Source organism: Electrona antarctica, assembly GCF_951216825.1.
Source record: "Electrona antarctica genome assembly, chromosome: 11".
NCBI classification, from domain to species: domain Eukaryota; kingdom Metazoa; phylum Chordata; class Actinopteri; order Myctophiformes; family Myctophidae; genus Electrona; species Electrona antarctica.
The window spans coordinates 40,330,150-40,354,966 of record NC_136792.1 but is presented as its reverse complement, the minus strand read 5'-3'; the positions used below and the strand labels follow the sequence as shown (position 1 = coordinate 40,354,966).

The window sequence follows — 24,817 nt, the reverse complement described above, 5'->3', positions numbered from 1 at the left end:
GCAATTTAACACTTCAAAGCCTATGTAGGCTAGTATGACGAATCGCAAAAATGGCAGATCTACAAGCTCACTCTTCGTTTGAGCTTGAAGATCAGCTATTCTAGCAGATTTTTGGAGTTATGTGAATGTTTCGTAAACACTTTGCGATACCTGCACGCCCAAAATAGAGATCATGCGCCTGGGTTCAAGTGTTTAACAGATGGCACATAAGTGCACGCGCACACACACACTAGTGCACCTGCTGTCACACACACACACACACATGTACCTGCTGTCTCCTGGAGGCTCTTACTTCCTCTACCTCTGCTCGTTGTTGAACGTGTCACGGGAGCTGTTGGAACACTGCATCTGTCAGGGAAACACACACACACACACACATAAGAGATACAATACAAGGACACAAATATTGCAAGGTACTATAGGTAAATAATGTACAGTCGGCAAATCTTGGACACACACACACACACACACACACACACACACACACACACACACACACACACACACACACACACACACACACACACACACACACACACACACACACACACACACACACACACACACACACACACACACACACACACACACACACACACACACACACACACACACACACACACACACACACTCCCCTCTAGTCAAGGTCATTGTTGGACACGTTATTTGAGGGAGCATATTTCGTTACACCTCGTGATACGCGTCGGGCCACCAATATTAATGGTTGGTTAATGACAATTTCTTTCAGCAGCTTATTGATGATTATTTAATTGCCAACATAATATTATGTATATTACTTCAGGATTAATACGTTTTCTAATTTGCACACCATCAATCATAGCTTAGCCATTTCAAATGACTGCTCTCCAAGTATATTTTCTATAATAACTATATGCACCTGACCGACTGTCAGGTGCATATAGTAATACTGACATTGAAGACGCCCTTGAGTGGAATGCATCCAGGATTGCAGCTTTTCATTATCATCCATTTAACTTGTATGTAACCAGGTTAGCCCCACTGAGAGAACAACAACACACTGCTGCTGCTGCAGTAGTGGTTCCCAAACAGTGGGTCGGGACCCAATTGTGGGTCGCGAGTAAATATCCAGCTTATTTTAATGTATTTATTTTGATTTCAAATGTTTAAAAAACAGAGTGGTGCAATTGACCGCACGTGCCAAATCAAAACTACCAAAACTGTACAGGGGCATAGGAGGACCTTGCTGTTCCTACATACTGTATGAGGACTCAAATCATAAAGGCCTACCCAACCTTGATAGTATATACAGCTCATAATTTAAGTCTGAAATCAGCGTCTGCACAATGCTGATTGTACAGTATAGTGTAAAACATTTTAGAGAGTGAATTACTGTAGGAATGGGAAATAATCTGTAAAAATGGTACTTTTGCTTGTGGTTCTCAACGTTTTTGGCTGGGGACCCCCCGGAAATGCTTTGGCCATGTCTTGCGAGCAATACCAGGCGTGTATTTATTTTTAGAAATGTCGTGCACTGCACGGCGCTTCTGGGACGCGTCTGAAACTGAAATACGTCTGGCGGAAATCACAAGCGTCTAGCGTGGCCGCGTGGATCAGGTGCAGCCGTGGCATCGTGGGCCAAAGTGCGTGAAACCCACGGCCCACAGCCACAACACTAGAAGGAGCGACCATGATCTGGTCTGTCCCCCAAAATTTAGAACAAACATGGCAAAGTTCTCATTCTACTGCTCTGCCACCAAAAGGTGGAATACCCATGGTCTCTTAAAAAATCCCCCCCCCCCCTCTCTCTCTCATTAGCAGGCAACAGTGCAGCACTATCTCTCTCTCTCTGTTTCTGGCACAACAGCGCCCCTTTTGGTACTCATTGGTACTGGTGCTCATAGTCACACACAAACACACACACAAACATGAACACACGGTTGACACGGACATTGCTGTTCCTTGGAGTGGTTGCACCACTCAAAAATTTGCCCCGAAAACACATCCATCAGGAAACCATCAGAAGTCATTCTGATAGGATGTAAAACCAGTGAGCACAGTTATAGCAGGGCTGTTCGGCTCTGGGGCGTGTGCTTCTCCAGAGGCAAGCTTTCCCGAGATTAGCAGACATTCGGTAGGCCAGTCAGAGGCAATGAAAAGAAAACATTTGTTTTCTCATGCCAATAAAGCTCCCTTGGATTGAATTGATAAGTCCCGAAAATCATGCAATTAGTAGTCACTTGAGTGGCAGCGCACCTTCCGCACTACTTCCTTCCGACACACACACACACACACACACACACACACACACACACACACACACACACACACACACACACACACACACACACACACACACACACACACACACACACACACACACACACACACACACACACACACACACACACACACACACACACACACACACACACACACACACACACACACACACACACACACACACACACACACACACACACACACACACACGGCGGCACCAGTGAACTGCAGCAGCCAATGAGGCATCTATTTTTTGATATCTGTGGGGCTGACCCTCCATCTCTGGAAACACATCAACACTTCCTGGTCTGGGTCAGCCAGAGGCTGGTGTCTCTCTGTCTGGAGCATTCCAACTAATGGCTCGCAATGAAAGAGAGACTTATGGCCGTCTAGTATAGTAATAGATCATCTTTTTTGTTTTAACCGCATGGTCACAGGATCAAGTCACACCACAGTGTTTTAAACATACCTGTAGGCAGGCATCACAACGTCCAAAACAAGTTTAAACTAGAAAAAGTGCCCTTCTGGGCACATGTCTCCACCAGGAAAATAGGACTGTGTGAGATGTTTGGCAAAATGTTTAGGAGTAATATAAACATGTTTTTTTGTTTGTTAGTTTTTTGCAACAATTTTCTTCATTTTGTTGAGGAAATGCAGAGTGCCTGGTGACGCCAATTGGATGATTTGAGGCATTTTGTTCCAAAAATGTGTTTTGCAAAAATCAACCTGTTGGTGGCGCTATAACAGGCCAATGTGAAAAGGGTGGGATATATTCCTCAACCTAGTAAGAAAATGTGTGAAAGATTTCACGTAAATTGCATGCTGCGTTCATGATTTGAGGCTTTTGTTCAAAACGGGGCAATCTTGCAAACTGTGAAAGCCAATTATAGCCAATTAGGATGGAATATGAAATATCGGACAGATCCGACTTGAGCACATGACCATAGAGATACTGTGTAACGATTTGTGAGATTTTTGGACAGAATCTGGAGGAGTAATATCAAAAATGTGTTTTACAAAAGTCGGCCTCCTGGTGGTGCTATAAAAGTCAGATGCGGAAAATGCAGGTCAAAGATTTGTCGTTGGCCTCTAGGGAGTGTGCATGCAACGTTTCACGCAGACCGGTGCAGTTTTAGGTAAAAAATGTGAAAAGCTGCCTCATGGTGGCGCTATAACAGGCCGTTCTGGAAAATGTGGGGCAGAGGTTCATCATTGGCATCCAGGGAGTGTGTGTGCAAAGTTTGGCATCGACCGGGTTAACGGTGCCGGAGATTAGCTGGTAACGGACGGACGGAAGGACGGACGGACGGACGGACGGACACACGGACGGAGTGCAAAACATACTCTCTCCCCATGCCTTCGGCCTGGTGGAGACAATAAACCTTTTCTGTACACCCATGATCATTTCGATGTCCAACCATAGTCAATTGATTAACTTATACAAGTTACTGTGGATGCATCTATCTAGCAAACGTGAAAAAACAACATCAATTTATGTACGCGTCTACAATCTCTACATACGAGTGGCCCTGTAAAAACAGGCCATACTGAGTTCCTGTGTTTTCCCCAGTGGTAAAAACCGCCTAGCTTGTTTACCAGGGTGTTACCCCGAGACGGCGGAAAGACTACTTTGGGAATGTGTGCGAGTGTGATATTCTATATATTATTGACAGTGTCAGACGTTACACGTGCAAATTTTCCAGTCTGGGTTTCCCCAGAAATTGGTTATGGAAATAATATGTAGCCTTCACACATGCACACAGAAACACGCGTGCACTGCGCGCACATACACGCAAACACACACACACACACACACACACACAGTCGGCGGAAAGACTACTTTGGGAATGTGTGCGAGTGTGATATTCTATATATTATTGACAGTGTCAGACGTTACACGTGCAAATTTTCCAGTCTGGGTTTCCCCAGAAATTGGTTATGGAAATAATATGTAGCCTTCACACATGCACACAGAAACACGCGTGCACTGCGCGCACATACACGCAAACACACACACACACACACACACACACAGTAAAACCACGAGTGCCGTGGGTAGAGCGGTTCCAGGAAGCGTGTGGTTGTTTGACACTATGATACAATCTTCAGACTGAGAGAGTCAATGTTTAACTCAGTGACCGGAGTCAGCTCACAGCAACACATGACCCACACAATCCATGTGTGTGTGGGGGGGGGGGGGGGGGGGGGGGGGGGGGGGGGGCTATGCTTTTGATATCCCACCTCATTCATTTTGATGGCCATGACATATCCTTATGGCAATCACTGCTTCTGGCCAGTGGGGAGCTGAACTGAGACGAATAGCATGTCCCTCCTCCTCATGCATTAGTTGTGAAACTCCTCATCACTGTCAGGTGAAAAGAAGCGGGCCAGCGAAGCCATATGTATCGGAGGCTCGTCTCAGGGACCCCGCTGATGATTTGCCTACTCGCACATTGTGCTGCCCTCCTCCCGGCGACAGCGCTGCGTTGCGTTGCGTTATGTTATCTCATGCAGATCGGCCCAACTTTCGCCGTTTGTGAGAACGCACACATGGACGTGCGTTATTACGCGGCGGAGCTGGGGAGAAAATTAGGGTCAGCTTGGCACTTTTTGGCACATTTTGATTTTGTTGACCCCCTCGGCGTGTTGCCCAACTCACAGTGCATATTGCGCGTATACGTAGCGGGGGGCGCTGGCTCGTCTGCACCTTTCCTAACGAAGCGGCCAGCCATGAGAAAGTACTACAGTATATGGGGATTTTCTTTCTTTTTTTGGGGGGGGAGGGGGGGGGGGATTGACCCTTTGTCAAGTCCCACCCGTGATCCTGCCCTTCTTCTCTGCACCCATTGGTTTCTTTCTGTTGCTTAGTTGGACATAAATCCTTTCTCTCCAACCACTACCATAATAAACAGCTGGTTGGGGAGCAGGAATCAGGATAGATTCCTCGAGTATTACTGAACAGCAGTGACGTCAGTTTATCTGAAAGAGCCAACTTAAGTGCTTAAACTTCAAGGACAATATTTTCCTATATACCAAGACGCTTTTTTGGAGGAAACCTAACCCTGAATACTAACCCAACACAGCTATAAGTATTGATCGAGCCAGTCCCCACACACACACACACACACACACACACACACACACACACACACACACACACACACACACACACACACACACACACACACACACACACACACACACACACACACACACACACACACACACACACACACACACACACACACACACACACACACACACACACACACACACACACACACACACACACACACACACACACACACACACACACACAGTGTGCTAAAATAACTGAATCGTACCGAGTATCAGTGCTAGATAAGCAGTGCTAGCTGGACCTGGACAATGCACAATGCAGTGGTTAGTGACGCAGGTCAGATGAAGCTGATGTAGTTGCTTGCGTAGACTGGATTTTTTTTAAAGCATAAGAGGAGTTTCTGATGAGTCATCATTATGTCTGGGAGGCAGGCCTCTATAGCAGCCCACTCATCCCGCCTTGGGAGGAGCCTCGCGGCAAAAACATTACACGGTGAGGGTGGCTTCAACTATGAATCATGTGTGGGGCACTGGCACATGCTCACACACTGTTTACGTTAGATGCTATCAGCCTGGAAGAGTTAGGAGGCACAAGTCACTTTACTGCTCCTGCATGCTTCTGCGTGCTCATAGTGTTTACATGACATGTTACATTAGATGTCACATTGCGCCCCGCCGTCGGGTGGAAGCCTTGTATGTCAAAACCAATCCTTTTTATGAAAATAGTGAAAACAAACAATGTACAAGCTCACAACGAGTCACATCACGAGCTTGTAGATTGGCTATTTTCATTTTTAGGCGACACTGTGTATGATGAAGTAGGCCATTAATGTACGACAAACACATAAAAAGTTGAAATATGGAGATACGAGGTTTCTGTGCGACAGCAACGATTACACGATTATAAATGTTTACATTCTTAAGGCCCACGCATACTCCAGTTTTAGGTGATAAGCTACTCACCTTTTTGGTGCTTAGTAAAAACAGAGATGTGTTGGGGTGAGCTCATGAGTCGCTTATCACGTCATGTTGGAGTTTTCACAACCACCGCGGTGAGTAGGTTTATCACCGAAAAACTGGAGTATGCGCGAGCCTTTAGTTTAAACGGACAGCCAAGAGGAGAAGGAACAAGCAATATTTTAGGCACCTTAAGTTTCTCTCCCCTAACTGTTGTGCATGAACATTGCCATTGCAGACAATGTTGTTGTGTATACTGTGTGTGTGTGTGTGTGTGTGTGTGTGTGTGTGTGTGTGTGTGTGTGTGTGTGTGTGTGTGTGTGGTGCCCGTTGGCCTACTTGGAACGATGCAAGTTGGAAATGAATGCCCCACCCAGTTGTTATGTCTGTGTCCCTTTTATGCCCATATATGGAGTTCTTTGTCAGGCATGCCCAAATATGGAGTCTATGCAGATGTCAAAACAATTATTGTGATGAACAGGCCAGCTCCATATATGGAGATATAGGGGTGATCAGGTCCGTACGTACAGAGACTGCACTGTATTGCATTACTGCTAATATTTATAATGTTGTTTTATGCCTTTCCTTTTCTTTTTTTCCTCTGTGATCTGTAAAGCACTTTGAGTTGCATTTCATGTCATGAAAGGTGCTATACAAATAGAGAGAGAAGTAATAATAATAATATTTAATACTACTTTCTGTAGTACCTTATCTGTTGTGCTGCCTCTGGCGACTAATGTGACACAGCCCTTCCACACAGTTCTTCACATTTGCTTTGGAAATGTGAACCCGTTTCCCATGTCAATAATGCCCCTTCATTTTCTCATCTTTTGACCGCCATCCCCCTAAAACTGTGTTCGTACTCTTATCATTAAACAAACAACACAGTGAGAGTCTGCTTATTAGGCCCTCTCTCCCTCCCTCCCTCTCTCTCTCTACACCCTTCCTCTCCTCCACCCATCTCTTTGCAGAGGAATGTGAAGAATGCTAGATCCTGAAATTACTGAGGGATTCTTCAGCAGGCCAGCCCAAGTATTCATCTCTAGCCATCATAGACCATTACACCCCCCCACCCTCCTCTTTTCAAAAAGAGGACAGTCTAAAACAGTAATTCCACTTCAGCATTCTGAAGTTATGAAGTCAGAACGGCACTCACAAATACTACAATGTAAGGATTAAGGACACACCCACACGGCCCCCTACCTACCACTGAGGAAGGTCATGACTCATGAGCGTGAGTCATGGGAGAACAACTGTCATTGGTCCCAGCCTGTCCCCATGAACAGCTCACACTCCAACTAGCCTGTCCCCATGAACAGCTCACACTCTAACTAGCCTGTCCCCATGAACAGCTCACACTCCAACTAGCCTGTCCCCATGAACAGCTCACACTCCAACTAGCCTGTCCCCATGAACAGCTCACACTCCAACTAGCCTGTCCCCATGAACAGCTCACACTCTAACTAGCCTGTCCCCATGAACAGCTCACACTCCAACTAGCCTGTCCCCATGAACAGCTCACACTCCAACTAGCCTGTCCCCATGAACAGCTCACACTCCAACTAGCCTGTCCCCATGAACAGCTCACACTCCAACTAGGCCACACAGTCACAGACAGTCACAACCACTTAAGCAATACTTTGGCTATTTTCCGAAAATATTACTACAACAGCAACAATAATAATAATAAATACTGCAGATCACAAACAGCGGGGTATAGAGGTATGCCTGAATGCATTCATCCGAGTGGAAATTTCAGGGAACAACTTCAAAAGACATGTTTTTGGAGGGATGCCACCTCAGAGTCCTACAGTACATTAACTTCTAACATGTAGAAAGATAGGCTTGTTGTAGGAGAAGGTCCTAAAGTGCCAGTTGGCTGCAGATATACATTCACCCCCTGTGAGACAGAGATCCTGTCCTAATACTAACGCATAAATTCACCCCCTGTGAGACAGAGATCCTGTCCTAATACTAACGCATTGTCTTTTAGCTTGGTCACAACAAGCGATGACACAGCCCTGAGGCATGGTCCGATGGCACTGATGTATTAGTGTGCATGCATGTGTGTGTGACTGTGTGTGCGTGCGCGCGCGCGCATGTGCGTGCCTGCGTGCGTGCGTGTTGTTTTCCCATCAATGGCATTGCTGTCTAAAATCCCGAACCACACTTGGTATAATTATCACCGTTATTTGCGTTTGTGGTGCTAGTCTAACGTTTTGCATGGGGACAAATGCGGTCGTCTAAAGTCTAAACGCACCCCTCACCAACCTTAATCCGGTCTTCTTAACGAATGCTACTGTACTGTACAGTATGTCTAACCAATGCTATGTCTAACCAATGCTATGTCTAACCAATGCTATGTCTAACCAATGCTATGTCTAACCAATGCTATGTCTAACCAATGCTATGTCTAACCAATGCTATGTCTAACCAAAGTATGCCTCCCCCTCAGGGTAACCCACAGCATCAATGATAAAGACTTAAATGTAGCATTTACGAGTTACAAATAATAATACAAAAAAACCCACAAATAAAACGTACAAACATACACAGAGGAATGTGACAAAAACTTGTTTGGCTTCAGGGCGAGACACTACATTAGACCATGCGTCAATCACTGACACAGCGATGACAAAAGAGCATTGTGTCTGTCGGAAAACACAATATACACCCACATGTTGACATTTAGACACACACACACACACACACACACACACACACACACACACACACACACACACACACACACACACACACACACACACACACACACACACACACACACACACACACACACACACACACACACACACACACACACACACACACACACAGTCACACAGTCACACAGTCACACACACACGGCAAGTTTGAAGTAGGGCAGGGTGATATCTAAAAAGAAAAAACAAATATCACGATTTTGACTAACCGACGATATTTATCGTACTGTGATGTTTTTTTTGTTCGTTTTTTCCAAACATTCTCAAAAATAGCAGATCTACACAACACCATGGGACACATTGTGAGCAGGGACAGAGTGGCATCCCGATGCACCACAATTCAGACTACGTGGCTTACTGTACGCGTGCGGTTAGGGATAGGGTTAGTAATGCGGGCGAGTCGAAATAGCGGTGCGTCGGAATAGCCTGAAATCTTTCCATTTAAAAAATATATACTTATTAGATATAGTTATAGATTCTATATTGTTTGATTATTTTGTATGTTATTATTTTCTTTTACAATTTCAGCCCACTGTTGAAAACACCGGGTTTTGTCTGTCTGTTTGGCAGCTCAAAAGGGGGAAAACAAAGGTGTGTTGTAAACTGAATGTTCAATTTGTTCATCATGTTTGTACTACGAATATAAATATAAAAAATAAAATATTTAAAACAGGGCTTAAAAAGAAAATATTACGATAACATATCACATTAATCAATATCATATCAATATGAAATGATGAATATATTGGCCCAGCCCTAGTTTGTGAAGTATACCATTTATTCCTCATGAAAGTGAGACTTTTCAGTCCGTGTATGAGACAGCCAACGACCTTTAACCTCTTCTTTTTATAGTACATATTGTCAGACTGCCCGCAGGTGGGCACCGTGTGTCTGATTTCCCTTGGATGCTGTAAATCAGTTACCTTCGGCCTGACTGACTGAACAAAGGTTCATCTCAGTGAAAAGACACACACACACACACACACACACACACACACACACACACACACACACACACACACACACACACACACACACACACACACACACACACACACACACACACACACACACACACACACACACACACACACACACACACACACACACACACACACACACACACACACACACACACACAGAAAGAGAGATGACAGATGCAGTGGCTACAATCCTAATTAAATTATCAGTCATCATCAAGAGTCCCAAAAAAGGGAATGATTCCATAATTACAACACAGACATTGGGGCCGTGAACATGACGATGATGTAGTCGGCTGAAAATAGAAATGCAGAAACAGACCTCGCAAGGAACAGGAAACAGGAGCTAGAGCGAAAAGGAGGGAGAGAGAGAGAGGGAGAATACAGAGATACAAAAGGACAGTGGAAGAGAGCTACAGGGGGTGCAAGGAAAGACTACAAAATGGTCCCTGTCGACTGGAAATCTCATATCTCCAAAACGGTTACCTTTTGGATTGGATTTCAAATTCAAAAATAGAAAAAGTAGCCGATCTACAAGCTCAAAACGCATTGCTTCGCGCCATGTTAGGGCCACAATGAATGGAAACTATAGGACCACAATGGAAACAACAAGGGGGACTGCCCATAACTCCGAAGTCCCGTTAGTCCGCTCCCGTGCTTCCGGTTATGTTTAGGGTTAGTAATTTCGGAACATTGTGTCACCCTTTTTTAGCTTTAATGCCTGTTTACATTTCTGACTAGTAAGTATTCAATCAATCAAACAGCTTCTGAAAAACTGTCTAGAGGCATGCACAAGGACAGGAGGACAATGTCAATATGAGAAGCATGATATTTCAGTCCTTTACATGCAAATTAATCATTTGATTACAATCAGATTTGGGTAATACGATGATTATCATGTTTTGCAAACACCTTGTTCACATGATAATCATATTACCGTCCTTACTAACCAGTTGAATTAAGGTCAAAATCAGCAGATCTAGATTTCTTATCAATCTTTCGAGGTAAGCCTGTTTTATACCTTTATCAACACAATCTTAAATCTGGCATTACTCTGACATGCATTCACCACCATCTGCTTTATTTTGGCTTTTGATTCTACGCCAAGAAGGTCACAAAATGGACATGATGCAAAGCAGTGTTCATACATACAAACAAAACAGCATGGTTGGTTAGAGGAAGTGGAAAAAGCAAATGAAACACATTTGTTGGGGTCACAGGCGCTAAACGGTGAACTTGTGCTAAAGTGCGCTGTAAATTCATAAATGCAAAAACAATAGGTGAAGAACAATGAGGTGCTAAAAAGATGCTTCCCGTGTCACACATCCTTCCAGTCATTAAAGGGAAACATTACCTCAACATTGCCTCTAAATATCTGTAGTAGTGCTAAAGTGCCATTAACAACCATAACACTGAACATTTTTCTGTGTGCCTGACTGTGAAATACCACTGAAGTTGTACTGAAAAATCTACCCCAGCGATGTCACTGGGATATAATCCATAAATGTAGAAACTACAACCGTTTCTTTGTGGTTTTTAAATCGACCCTTGTGCCCATGTTCACTTTTTATGTTGTTAATGTTAACCCATCAAGACCTGAGGCCGATAGATCAGTAGTTCCAACACTTTCAAGATTATTCATAAATAAGTGTTTTTTTTTGTGGCTTTCGCCTTAATTTTATACTTTTTTTTTTATTATATGGAGGGACAGACAGTAGGCTGACAGGAAATGGGGAGAGAGATGGGGGGGATGACATGCAGTAAAGGCCGTCGGGATCGGGAGTCGAACCCGCGGCACACTGCCAGACTGGATTACCAGCCAAGGTGCCTGGACCGCTGAGCCACGGCCCAGGCCAAATGTGATATCTTAGGTTCAGAAAATATGAAAACGTTGATGTAACTGATGCCATATACCATTTGCGCACGCCAGGTCAGTGCTTTCCTGCCAAATGCATCATTGGATTATAGTAACACAGACAGAACGGCAGAAATAGACAGAAACGGGAAGAGATTGCAATGCACATCAGTATATTCCTAACACAAGAAACGTTTTGGACATTAAACAAGTTGATTAGGGATGTGTAATTGGGGACAAAATTGGGTATGGTTTGGCGAGTATTAGGGTTTAAGGTAAGGGCATAGGGTTACATCCTGATCAGTTATGGTTAAGGTTAGGTTAAAGGGATATGGAATGAATGTAAATCAATGCAACTCAAAGATTTGTTAGAAAAAAAAACATGTGTAAATTATGCATTCCAGAGTGTTTGTGTCATTAGCAGGCGCAGACAGGCAGACAGGGCCGGGGTCTTCGGGAATGTTGCTATGGCAATGCAGCATGGAGTTTTGTGCCGTCTCGGATTACAGAGAGGCTGGAGCCCCTAGGCTTGTTCACCCTTAACACAGCACGTGAAACTACTCCCAAACTTCTATAGATACCCACGTCACAGTATCTTATCAGGTTTTTCATCCCTTGGTCTCGTTCCCCATTTTTTATCATGTCTTCATAAAATGGCCCGCTCAGCAATATCGACTGCCAAATGGCAATAAACAAGGTCACCCCCCTAATCTGTGACTATTGTCCCAGCCCTCCACTTAGTCATCGTCTACCCAGTGAGAATTTTCTCATCAATCTAAACTTCACACCATCCTTAAACTCCCCATAGATCCCAAATCTTTAATATTATAATTAATTAAAATCACATCACTCAATAAAATGCACCTGGAGGTCCATTCCCACAACGCAATTTGTTCAACGTCTCTGTATTCCTGAGATGACGCATTATATACTTTTGACCTTGGCCTGGATTGTGTCCTTTGTCTTTTTGATTAAAATTTTAATCATCTCTTCGAGGAAGCCAACTGATCATTCTTGTGAGGATTATGAAAATGCGTCCACTTTGACCTTGATTGTGTGATACCCTTCGATCTTGTCAAAACAAAATATAAATCATTTTAGGGGCAGCCTATTGATCATTCCCTCAAAGTTTCATGAAAGTCCTTGATTTAGCTCGAGTTATTTTGTTGACAGACAGGATACCCTGCCATGCATTGGTGCCGGCAGGGTAATAAGTAGGAGGAAGAACATGGGATAAATATTACAGACAAATCGTGGGGGCATGCCTTTGATGGGGTGAACAGTAGCTCTTCACCCATCTGAGTGGCCAGATGGATGGGCAGCATGCATTTTCAGAGCATGTTTATTTTAATGATCAAACGATTCCCAGCTTGGATCAATGGAACTAACATAGTATACTTTAAGTTCCTCTTTGGTGGTAACAAATTTTCAAGGCTTTAAAGAAACAATACCATGTAGGCATGTACTCTATTGTGCTGAATAGAAGACTGTTTGTTTCCAATGGAAATATCCTAAGAAACAGGGTCATATTATAAATCGGGGACTAATCTTGAAAAATGGGGGTCGTCTTATAATCAGAGTAGTCTTATATTCGGCACAATGCGGTATATATTTTGTTTTATATTCATGTTATTTCATCATTAAAATCGTAAGTGTTTTGTCAATTATTTGGGGAGCCACTTACAGTATGCTCACGGCCCACCAGTGGGCACCAGGCCACAGGTTGGGAATGAGTACAGTAATATTGATTTCTGCCACCTTGTTGGCACACAGAAGGAATCTCCAGGACTGGAAATCACCTAATCCCCCAAAGACATCACTCTGGCTCAATTATTTAATACTAGATAATAGAAAATGAAATGAACACGATTAGGAACAAAGTCAGAACAATTAAGTCGTCCTCGGATTCCTTGTCGTCTGATTTTGCCAACTTGTAAACCTCACCAGAAGAATCCTGGAATGATATCATAGTAAAGCCAATAAGGCCAACTTGGCCTGTGGCCATGCCATCAAATTGCATCAATAACAGTCCATTTTAGCGATCAATATAGTAAGTTACCATGTGATTGTGCGTAGTTTGTGAATGACTCATAATGCTGTGTTCAGTGGAAAAAGGAGCTCCATACAGACTGGCTGATTGTGGGCCATTCATTTGGAAACTGAAGCGATCTTTACAAATACTTCTCCAATAACAACAAAAGTGCTCCACAATAACACTGTTGGTGTGAGTGCAGTATACAAGAGACTTGCTGAGAAAAATACAAATTTCACTTTCACTTCCCCAGGCATTTCATGTTGCAGCTTTCATCATCAAAGGTAGTTCTCTTTTGTGATGTCATGCACATGTAGACACCTCCAAGAAGCACTTCTGATAACGGGTACTGCCACTATTACTAGTATGCTGTAAATGTGTACAGAAAAAGCCTCGTCTTGTAAATGGTAAATTTATATAGCGCCTTTATCCAAGGCGCTTTACATAGATTGTGCATTACATTCACACACACATTCATACACCAATGGCGGCAGAAACCATGCAAGGTACCAACAAGCACATCAGGAGCAATTTGGGGTTCAGTGTCTTGCTCAAGGACACTTCGACACTAACTCTGGGGGAGCCCGGGTTCGAACTGGCGACCTTGCGGTTACCATCCGGGAACTCTACCCCTGAGCCACCGCCGCCGTCTTGGACAATAATATATGGTCAAAAGATTGCCATCTCTCAGTACACTTTCCCTCAGCTGTGTATGACTATACCCTTGTACTGTATGCTCCCTGCCTCCCATCCTACCTCCCTGCTTACCATTATCTCCCTCCTTCTCCCCTCCTGCATTCCTTGGCAGGCCAAGGCCTGTCAGGCAAGAAGGGCACTCTCCTCTCACTTTCTATATACAACTTTACCCTTTCAATATATAGTGGGACTGCAATGTATAGCCAAGTTAAGCTGAGTGCCGGGCAACACGTCGATAATTATAACAATATATTGTGATATGAGATTAGATATTGTATATCTTGATATTGTGATATATGCATAAGTGTTGTTTTTTCACATAAGCTATTTGACTTTGAATAAATGAAGATTATATTCATGGATATTAACCTCACAATTTAAGTCTGAATTATACTCTTCTACATCGCCATATGCACCACAAATAACACATTTTAACTAAGAGAAAGGTGTTGCAGTGAGTCTAGGAGGTTATTATGGTGAGCTACATGTTTGAACAACATATGAATTAGCCGTTATTCATGCAGTGAATCCAAGAGTACGCATTCTTTTTGCTCAATTCAAAAAAAGGAGAGGTTGATGTAATGGGTAATGGCACAGTGAGAGAACACACAGCTTGGCATACACACACACTGGGAACATATGCAAGCACACACATGCACACATGCATACACACACAAACCCAGTAACCCACACCCCATTCCTGGCTTCCTTACAAATACGTTCTGGAGAAGATATTACGCAAGAGCTTCAACTGTAGTGAAGGGGTGATTATGAAAGAGATAGTTTAAACATTTTCTACATAGTATATTTGATTGCAAAGTTACAATGTTCACACACAGCTCTGTTCACACATTTCATCATTCTAGTTCTAGTAGTAGGCCTACCTTTTAATTGTATAGTGTGCATTTCGTTTGCTTTGGCATAAACGTAATAATGTATGTTTATAAAGGGCCTTTCAAACGTGAAGTGATAGAACGCGCCTATAGTTCATTTTCAATGAGACCTGCATTTTTGTGCGGAGCACTGGGGAGAACGCAAGCGTATTTATGTTTAGCTTTTTTTACGCTTGCGTTGTTGCGCCCCTCTTGAGAAGACCTGGAGGAGACCTGTCGTTGATCCAGGCAACAACACCTGCGTTCCTCGCTTCCCGTTTGAAAGGCCCTGAAAGCGTAAAGGCCTATTCATAGTCGGTGGTGAGCTGACCACCGGAGACAGAGAACAGAGAACAGAGAAATGTGTACGGGTGAGCGGTGAGTCTCTTATCACCACGGCGTGATGTCATGATATAGTTTTCGGTGGTCACCTTATCACCTAAAAGTAGTATCAAGTGGCTCCGTTTGAGGCCTCCAACAAAGAGAGCAAGCAATCAGCGAGACAGAGATGGATAAAAGGTGTCATAGAATTATATAGATTGTGTCATCTAGGCTAGCAAAATCTGCCGTGTCAATTATGGAGCCATTGTTAAAGGTATATTCAGTGATTTCACTTAATTCAAATATCACTTATTTCTTATTTTTTGGATAATCCTCCATACTATAAAGTGTGCTGACCATATAAGGAGTTCCTCCCTATCCTCAGTGAGCCCCTGTGGTCAAGAAACCCTAGTTTCGGTTTGTGCTTTGGGTGGCAAAGCCTTCATCCAATCAGGATGAGAGGGGCCTTCCTCCAATCATGATCGAGTGGGGCAGGCCTTGGTGCACATGCTGTTGGTCTGTTGTACTTCCCCCACTGTAGAGTGTGTGCATGTGCACATCTTGTTACCGGGTGGACCGGGTATTTTTCCAAATCACCCAAATCACTGAATGCTCCTTTAAGTATATTTTAATTTAAAACTCTGTATAGTGTTCATGTTTATGTGTCTCCATTTTTCATAGCTGACTAACACTTTTTACTGCGCAAACTTTTTCTGGCACATGGCTGATTATCACAGCTTTCGTGAGTTAGCTACGTAGCAATAAGCTCTAGCTAAGCTAGGGCTTACTGTGCTCTGCCTCTGCTCAGCATTCCAGAAAGCTTCTAATTAGGGTTGTCAACTGTCCCTTGAAATATGGAACCATCCCTTATTTGGAAACTAAAAGATGTGTCCCTGGCCTTATTACTTAGTACAGAGTTGAACTTGTCTCTGTACTGAACTTGTGTCATTCTTGTTTACCATTTTTAAACGCGTTTTTAATAATTTTTTGAACAATTTCTAAATGTTTTCAAAATAGTAAAATATGGCTACTAAGTTTAGGGATGAGGTGTAAGGCAAGATAGGGCCCCTAATCTCTTTTCCAAAATCTACAAGCTCTTAGCCAATGGATGCTGGGCTTCTAGTGGTTAATATATAATATTTAAATGTGCATAGATACAGTGAGATTCTCTTTTTCTGGGCGTCCCGTACACCCTTATATGTCATAATGAGGGACACCCCGGCTAGGTGTCCCTCATTTGTATTTCAGGTAGTTTCTAAACTAACCTTGCGTCACCTCAGAGGAAAGCCTGGTCTGCGTTTCAAAAATCGCTGTGTAATTCTTTTTGTTTTTAGTCTCGCCAGTTGGAATAAAAGATGGATATGAAAAAAAGATGGATATAACGATAACAAACAAATTATTCCAAGACGTACTTGAAGAAACGTGTCGGAATCATACGACTGCTGTTGCTTGCTCTACCTTTACCTGCCGCTCCACATGAAGCCATCATCACTGTCCACATCCACACTGTCTTTCTCTATCCCTTTCCTTACATCCTAGATTAGACCACATTCTGGTTTTATTGCGTAATTCGGAGAAAGAATTAGAGTGACCCTGTTTGACCGTTGGACTTGGTCAGGGAAGTCGGGATATAGACATTTTCTGAGCCAGTTACACAACTTTGTTACCGAAACACTAATTTAGATTCTTCATTCATCCCTGCCCAGTTCCTTGGGAGAGGCCTGCTTTGGGAGTAAATCTGGCTCAGAGTAAATAGCTGCATTGTCGGCTGTGTGTGTGTGTGTGTGTGTGTGTGTGTGTGTGTGTGTGTGTGTGTGTGTGTGTGTGTGTGTGTGTGTGTGTGTGTGTGTGTGTGTGTGTGTGTGTGTGTGTGTCATGTAAACTGACGTCAGCTAGCCTTATCACCAGTGTTCTCCAACTTTACCTCAGGGGAGGGCTTGAGAGCAGACCCCGCCCAGTGTGGTCATTGATCAACCAGGGCCTCTGTCTGATCAAAATTACACCATCTGTTGCATAGACTGGGCTAAAAGCATATTGAAACAACTATCTATTATTGAACTATTTTGTTGACCAATCACCGTTATTTGTAATGGTTATGGGGTGAACGCCCGGTGCCATCCACTTGACAGAAACTATGCTTTCATAGTTATAGTGCGAATGTGTTTTAAGCAGACACTGTGTTGATACAACTATGTTGCGTCTGCGTGACAATAGATTAATATCTATTGTCACTGTTCAAGTTTCATGCGATGCATTTCTGAGATACAAATCCAAGAGGTACCATTACAGAGAGAGAGAGAGAGGACTTGAGCCGAGTAAAAGTGCTCTTTAAATCAGATTGTGACTGTCTGCCATTTGTATTGAGTGTGTTAAAGGACCACTTCACCACTTTTCAACATCTCTTCATATAATTGGTCCTCACTAATGTTCATGATAAAACACCACCATTTTTTCCTACTCAGTCTGTGTCTCATAGGAGGGCTTTGGGCAGTTCGGACATCCGTCCACCAGTGACATCATCATTAGGCAGATTTTTTTTTAAACAAGATTTGTTTTCAAATATATTTAGATTTTTATTATCGTGAGACCGATGGCTTCAACTTTTGCATTGCAACTTTTCAGGAAAAGAAAGCCTGCCATTTATATTAGCTTGGATTCACCATCGATGATGTCACTGGTGGACGGGTTTCTGAACTGCCCAAAGCCCTCCTATGAGACACAGACTGAGTGGGAAAAATGGTGGTATTTTATCATGAACATTAGTTAGGACCAATTATAGGAAGAGAAGTTGAAAAGTGGTGAAGTGGTCCTTTAAGTGTATACACAAACAAATTTGTGAGCCCCACCACACTTTCACATGACTGTGAGAAATGCTCCATTCATCTCTCCAGTCACACAACCCCTACCCTCCCACCTAGAACCTGTAGGTCACTAAGGTCACACACACACACACACACACAACACACAACACACAACACACACACACACACACACACAACACACAACACACACACACACACACACACACACACACACACACACACACACACCTTGTTTTCGTGAAAATGCTGCCATTTTAGCAGTTTTGGCTGTTCTGTGCTATTGTTTTTCACAAAATTCTGCAATTTGGTAGAGGGCCTACTTGTGCGTTACTAACTAACTACTAGTACTGCTACTAACTAATGTCTATGTCTATTACAACTGCTGTTCTCAATTCTTTAGACCCGTTATTGACCTGTACCAACCTTGAAACGTACATTAGTTACGTCACCATTAACAGCCAATAAGGGACCACCATTCACACACACACACACACACACACACACACACACACACACACACACACACACACACACACACACACACACACACACACACACACACACACACACACACACACACACACACACACACACACACACACACACACACACACACACACACACACACACACACACAACCTTAGCTACGTCATCAACAATGGTGGTCCCTGATTGGCCGACGAACAACACCGACATACCCAGCCGTACTGCGAGTCTGCGACCGGCTGGGTATATATGGATGTCGGTGTCCTCCAACAGCCAATGAGGGACCACCAATATTGGTGACGTAACTAAGGTACGTTTCAAGGTTGGTATCAGGTCAATAACAGGTCGAAAGGATTTAGAATAGCAGAGCTCTAGGACTCAGAGCAGCGGTCGTACACAGACAGAGAGCTCTATAGGGACTCAGAGCAGCAGTCGTACCCAGACGGACAGCAGAGCTCTAGGACTCAGATCAGCAGTCGTACCCAGACGGGGACAGCAGAGCTCTAGGACTCAGAGCAGCAGTCATACCCAGACGGGGACAGCAGAGCTCTAGGACTCAGAGCAGCAGTCGTACCCAGACGGACAGCAGAGCTCTAGGACTCAGAGCAGCAGTCGTACCCAGACGGACAGCAGAGCTCTAGGACTCAGAGCAGCAGTCGTACCCAGACGGACAGCAGAGCTCTAGGACTCAGAGCAGCAGTCGTACCCAGACGGACAGCAGAGCTCTAGCACTCAGAGCAGCAGTAGTACCAGCAGTGGTGAGCGCAGTAGTGCACCTCATGACGTGCTCTGCTTGCACAAGTTGGCATCGCGACTTTCTAGTTGTAATTGTTTCAATAGACATACATGGGGCATACAGGCATTAATTTATAGGCATTTATGCATCACTCCAATGAACAGCAGATCATTCTACAATAGTCTGTATGCATCTATGGTGACACCCGACCCAAATGCAGTCTCCCCAGTCCCCACAGAAAAGCTCCAGGCGGCCCCCGATGGGTTGCGAACCCAGGACCTTCTTGTTGTGAGGAAACAGTGCTAACTGCTGAGGCACCATTGTGGTGGTAGTTGTTCTCTGTACATACTGTACACTAGGCCTTCTGTACCATGAAAGACAGACAGGCCATTTCAGAGCTCACGCCAAGGGCAGTTTCTGTTGGCTTGAATAGAGAGAGGAAGGACTTTCAAGGAAAACTCACGAGGCTGTGTGGATGAGAGCTTGCCGCAACACACACACACACACACACACACACACACACACACACACACACACACACACACACACACACACACACACACACACACACACACACACACACACACACACACACACACACACACACACACACACACACACACACACACACACACACACACACACACACACACCTTAGTAGTATGCCTCTATCTCCTGTGTGTTACTTGAAAGATTGACAACTAGCTGTGATGAACCCAAACATGCACAGCATGCTCAAACCTGCACCCAAACAGTCATCTTTGGATCTATAACAAGAATATGATATGATTAAAAACTACCCTTTGAAAGTAACTTATAAGCTATAATTGGATAATATAAGGTTAGGTTTTCAAATTGCTTGAGGTGTGACATGCTTACACGTACACTCAGGAATGCATAACCTATGTTGTGAAACGCATAGGAATCTGGCTGTTTGAAAGCAATTAACTTCTTGTCACATCCTAAACAAATACCCGGGTCCATTGACCTGCGCTTCAGTTCAGACTTCAGAGACCTCATTCGTGTGCACTGCAGGCTACAACAACTCGGAACTGTCTGTACGTAGTGACAGACTGCTGACATTGCCAATATTTAAATCAGTTATATTCGAAAATGTCACACACAGAGAGAGAGAGAGAGAGAGAGAGAGAGAGGGGGGGGGGAGCTGGGAAGACTGAGCACTGAAGTCTGCACCAAATCTTCACAAATTCGATATAACCATAATTGCCATTAATTTACAATGTTGAGTCCAAACTTGGAGAGTGCAGTCATTCTTGCCAAAATTAGGAAATTTGCGTTTTTGTTTTAAATACAAATAAGCGGAAGAAAATAATCGGGACAACAAAGTCATCGTTACCTAACCCGATAGTGATAGCAACAACATACATGCAAGTCACAAGTGAAGGACAGGACCTGCTGGGATACATTGTATTGTAGACTGACTGTATTGTAGTCTACAATACAATGTATCCCAGCAGGTCCCAATCAAGCGACAGACAACCAATGAACACACACAGTCACACACACACACGCCGGGGGTCCCGGGGGGGACTTCATTCTTACCCTTTAGTCCGTAGTCTGCGGCTTCAACTTGGAAGAACCGAACCGACGGAGCGTATATAAATATCAACGCGGAACGCAGCCAGGAGGAGAGGAACAAGTTGACAATCTGACGGTAAGTAAGACTTGAGCAGGTCTTGGGTGTAAAATAAATAAATAAGCAGTTTGACAGCGAGCGCCAGCCAGGGAGGAATCAATCCACTAGTGTCCACTCGCCCTGCGGGACGAGAGAGAGAGAGAGAGAGAGAGAGAGAGAGAGGGCGCAGGTGGAGGAGAGATCTGCGGTTGCTTCCTGTTTTTCAGTAGGTGCAACAACCACCACCACGGCACTGTCTGACACTCCGCCGCCGTTCCTCGATCCTCTCCAGTCCCCTTCTCTTCTCCTCTGAATGAACTGAACTCCTCTCTGTCTGTCCTCCTCCTCCTCTTTTCTCTCCTCCCCCTACAGTTACAGCCCTGCCTGTCTTGTGTCCTGTGTGTGTCTAGTGTCTACTCTCTTGCTCTGCCGGCCGGCACGAAAGAAAAATAACTTGTGAGAGCTGTGATTTCACCCGGAAACAGAATGTTCCCACCCCTCCTCAGTCCTCATCCTCACTGCCTGGTAAAAAAAGGGGGAAAAAATGCCCAGCGAGTGAGTGGAGTTGCAGAAACATTTTACTGCGATTCGGTGTTTACTAGAGTAGATTTCTAAAATGAATGGCTGGTGTGCTCCCATTTGCCTGTTGGTGCCTGAGTGTTCTCTGGAAAAGCGATTTATTGATTGATTGATTGATTGATTGCAATCATTGAATCAATACTTTATTAACAGTTTGCATGGACAAGCACATGGAAGTACAGTAGGCCTACAATAAAGGATGAATCTAAAGAAAGCCTAATATATTGGCTTGTTTGTTTCCATGTCACCTCAGCCACAAACCATGGCTTATGCACTCGGACATTTAACCCACCTTATAATATTGGCCAGAGCAATGTTCCCTGCTTCATATATCCGCCAAAAGCCTGGCTGTAATGTTGCATTATTGCATACTTGCATTAGAGAAGAAGGATGATTAGAGTAGTGAATGTGAAATATAATGAGCTTTGCTGCCCCCTGGTGGTTAGTGAGGTTTCATTTGAACTGACTGATTGATTGATTGATTGATTGATTGATTGATTGATTGATTGATTGATTGATTGATTGATTGACTGAAGTTTTTATTAACAGTATGCAGAATAGGTACATTTCAAGAACAACTCAATACATAAACTGTTAACTGTGGACGACACCACACTTGTTAGGTGGCATTACACTTACAACAGGGTCCACCATTTTCAATTCATCAGAACATTTAGATGTACAAATATACACTTCTACTATATAACAAAAAACAGGAAATTATCATAAATGGAGGTCAAAATGGAAAAAACATACAGTGAGGGGGAAAAGGGGGTGGGGGGACTCAGACTTTTATGGGGGCCAGTTTTGAATTGCAGCCGTGTGCCCTCTGAGACCCCTTTTCCACCAGTTGGAACCAGTTCAGTTATTTTTGGTTCTTAGTTCATGAGCCAGAGCTCCAAAATTGGAACATTAATTATGAATTGAGTGGGCAAAACTATACCCATATTAAATTGTTTATAGGATCAATATAAGTAAATTAATATATGATAACCACAGTAGTAGCTTTTTCATATTTTCTATTTTTTGCACATTTTCCTATAGTAATAATACTTCATTTGCATATTTAAAAAAAATATAAATTGTAATACAATAAATCATTGTCTTTGTGTAAGTAATCAACTGGGGAAGTTTCATGGTGATAACAATCTAATATAGCTATGGTTTTGCCCTAACCCTAGGTGGCATATAGGAGCGAAATTAATTTAGTCCCTTGTTTGTGCCGAATCTGGGTTGCACATGGTTTGTTGAACTCCCTCTGGTGTGTTGGGTGTGGACTTCGTTGACATTAAGGAAGTATTTAGACAGGTACTTGGTGGTGTAGCGCAGTGGTTCCCAAACTTTTTCATGTCAAGGACCCCCAAATTGACACTAATTTTCCCACGGACCCCCATTTGAAAAGATATGCCATGGGACCCCCCATAAGAGAAGATTTGTACGGCTCTAGCAGTGATTCTCAACCCGTTTAATGTCAAGGACCCCCCATTTAATGGCATTTCTATATCTGTGAGCCCCAATTTATATTGTAAAATCAATGTTAATTTAACTCTGGAACTTGGTTCCATTTGTACCCTCTCTGAGTTGCAGACCCATAAGGGTCCATTTGGTTCCTAACTATCATTTAGCTGGGGACCCCCTGGACCCCAATTTGGGAACCACTGGTGTAGCAAATCTTGTGGACCAGCCCCTTTGCAAGATGCTGTACTCTGTCGTCAACCCTCAGCCATTCCAGCCTGTCAAAATGGGCAGGGGTGAGGTGGGTTTGGGGAGTGAGGCCAAGTAGTATATAGCCTGCCCAGTTTGTTTTGGGAAGTCTGGAGCCTTGTTTTAAGGGCCTTTGAGGTGCTGTGGTGCCAAGAGGTTAGGGTCTACAAGGTGTTTTTGTTGACCAGTGAAGAGATCCTGTATAGGAATCTTGTTCTTTGGTTGACCTTTTTGATTAAGTTGGTGGCCATTTTATCATTGGAAAGATTTGCCACCATGATGGAACCTAGGTAGGTAATTTCATATTTCCGTGTGATAATATTGTCAGTTGTCACCCACTAACCAAGGGGGACAGTGTTCCGTTCACCTCCATTTGTTCTCTCTCCTCCAGGTAGGGTTGCATCCAGCTCACTGATGTGCTATCAAAACCAATTGCTTTTAGCTTGTTAACCAGTATGGAGTGGTTCACGGTGTCAAATGTCTTTTGGAGGACCGTCCAGCATGACCATGCCGCAGTATTTGCAAGGATCCACCTCGTGTTTGATGTGGTCACTCATATAGAGGAGGCATGTGTCAGTGGAGTGGGTTGTTCTGAAGCCAGAACAGTTTTTCGTGGCAAGATACTTTTCAACCTACGGTATTCATAGACAATTTTTTCCATCACTTTCAAGATGGAGCTAAGAATGGAAATAGAGCGGTAGTTGCCAGGGTCTATTTTGCTCCCTTTTTTGTTCAGGGGGGTTACTCTGGCAAGTTTGAAATCTTGAGGGACCTGTCCCTGTTTGATGGAGAGGTTAATTATGTGGGTGATGAATTTGGAACTATAGAGATGGCTGAGTCTCTGAGAAATTTGGAGGGAATATTGTCATGGCCCGTGGCCTTCTTGGGTTGGAGGGCAGTTTTTTAAGTACCTCATCAGTTGTTACCACCAGTAAGACGCCTGAGGGCGAGAAGCGAAAGGGCGAGGTTGCGTGCACGCATCCGCCTGGGTGACAGCAGACTATTGGCGAGCGCTAGCGCTTTGCAATGGGGGTCAGATCAACATATCCGCCTGGGTGACAGCAGACTGCTGGGCGAG

At 43.8% G+C, this 24,817-nt stretch overlaps 1 protein-coding gene across 2 annotated transcripts in view; it reads right to left on the bottom strand.

The window, feature by feature from the left end:
• Positions 1 to 21,936, bottom strand: part of pik3cb (phosphatidylinositol-4,5-bisphosphate 3-kinase, catalytic subunit beta) — a 103,551-nt gene extending 81,615 nt beyond the window's left edge. For both annotated transcript variants that reach the window (XM_079514670.1, XM_079514671.1), the window contains exons 1-2: positions 21,384 to 21,936; positions 269 to 348 (exon numbers count right to left, since the gene is read on the bottom strand). The gene's annotated coding sequence lies outside the window, so the exon portion shown is untranslated. The remainder of the gene's footprint in view (positions 1 to 268; positions 349 to 21,383) is intronic.
• Between the last annotated feature and the right edge of the window lie 2,881 nt (positions 21,937 to 24,817).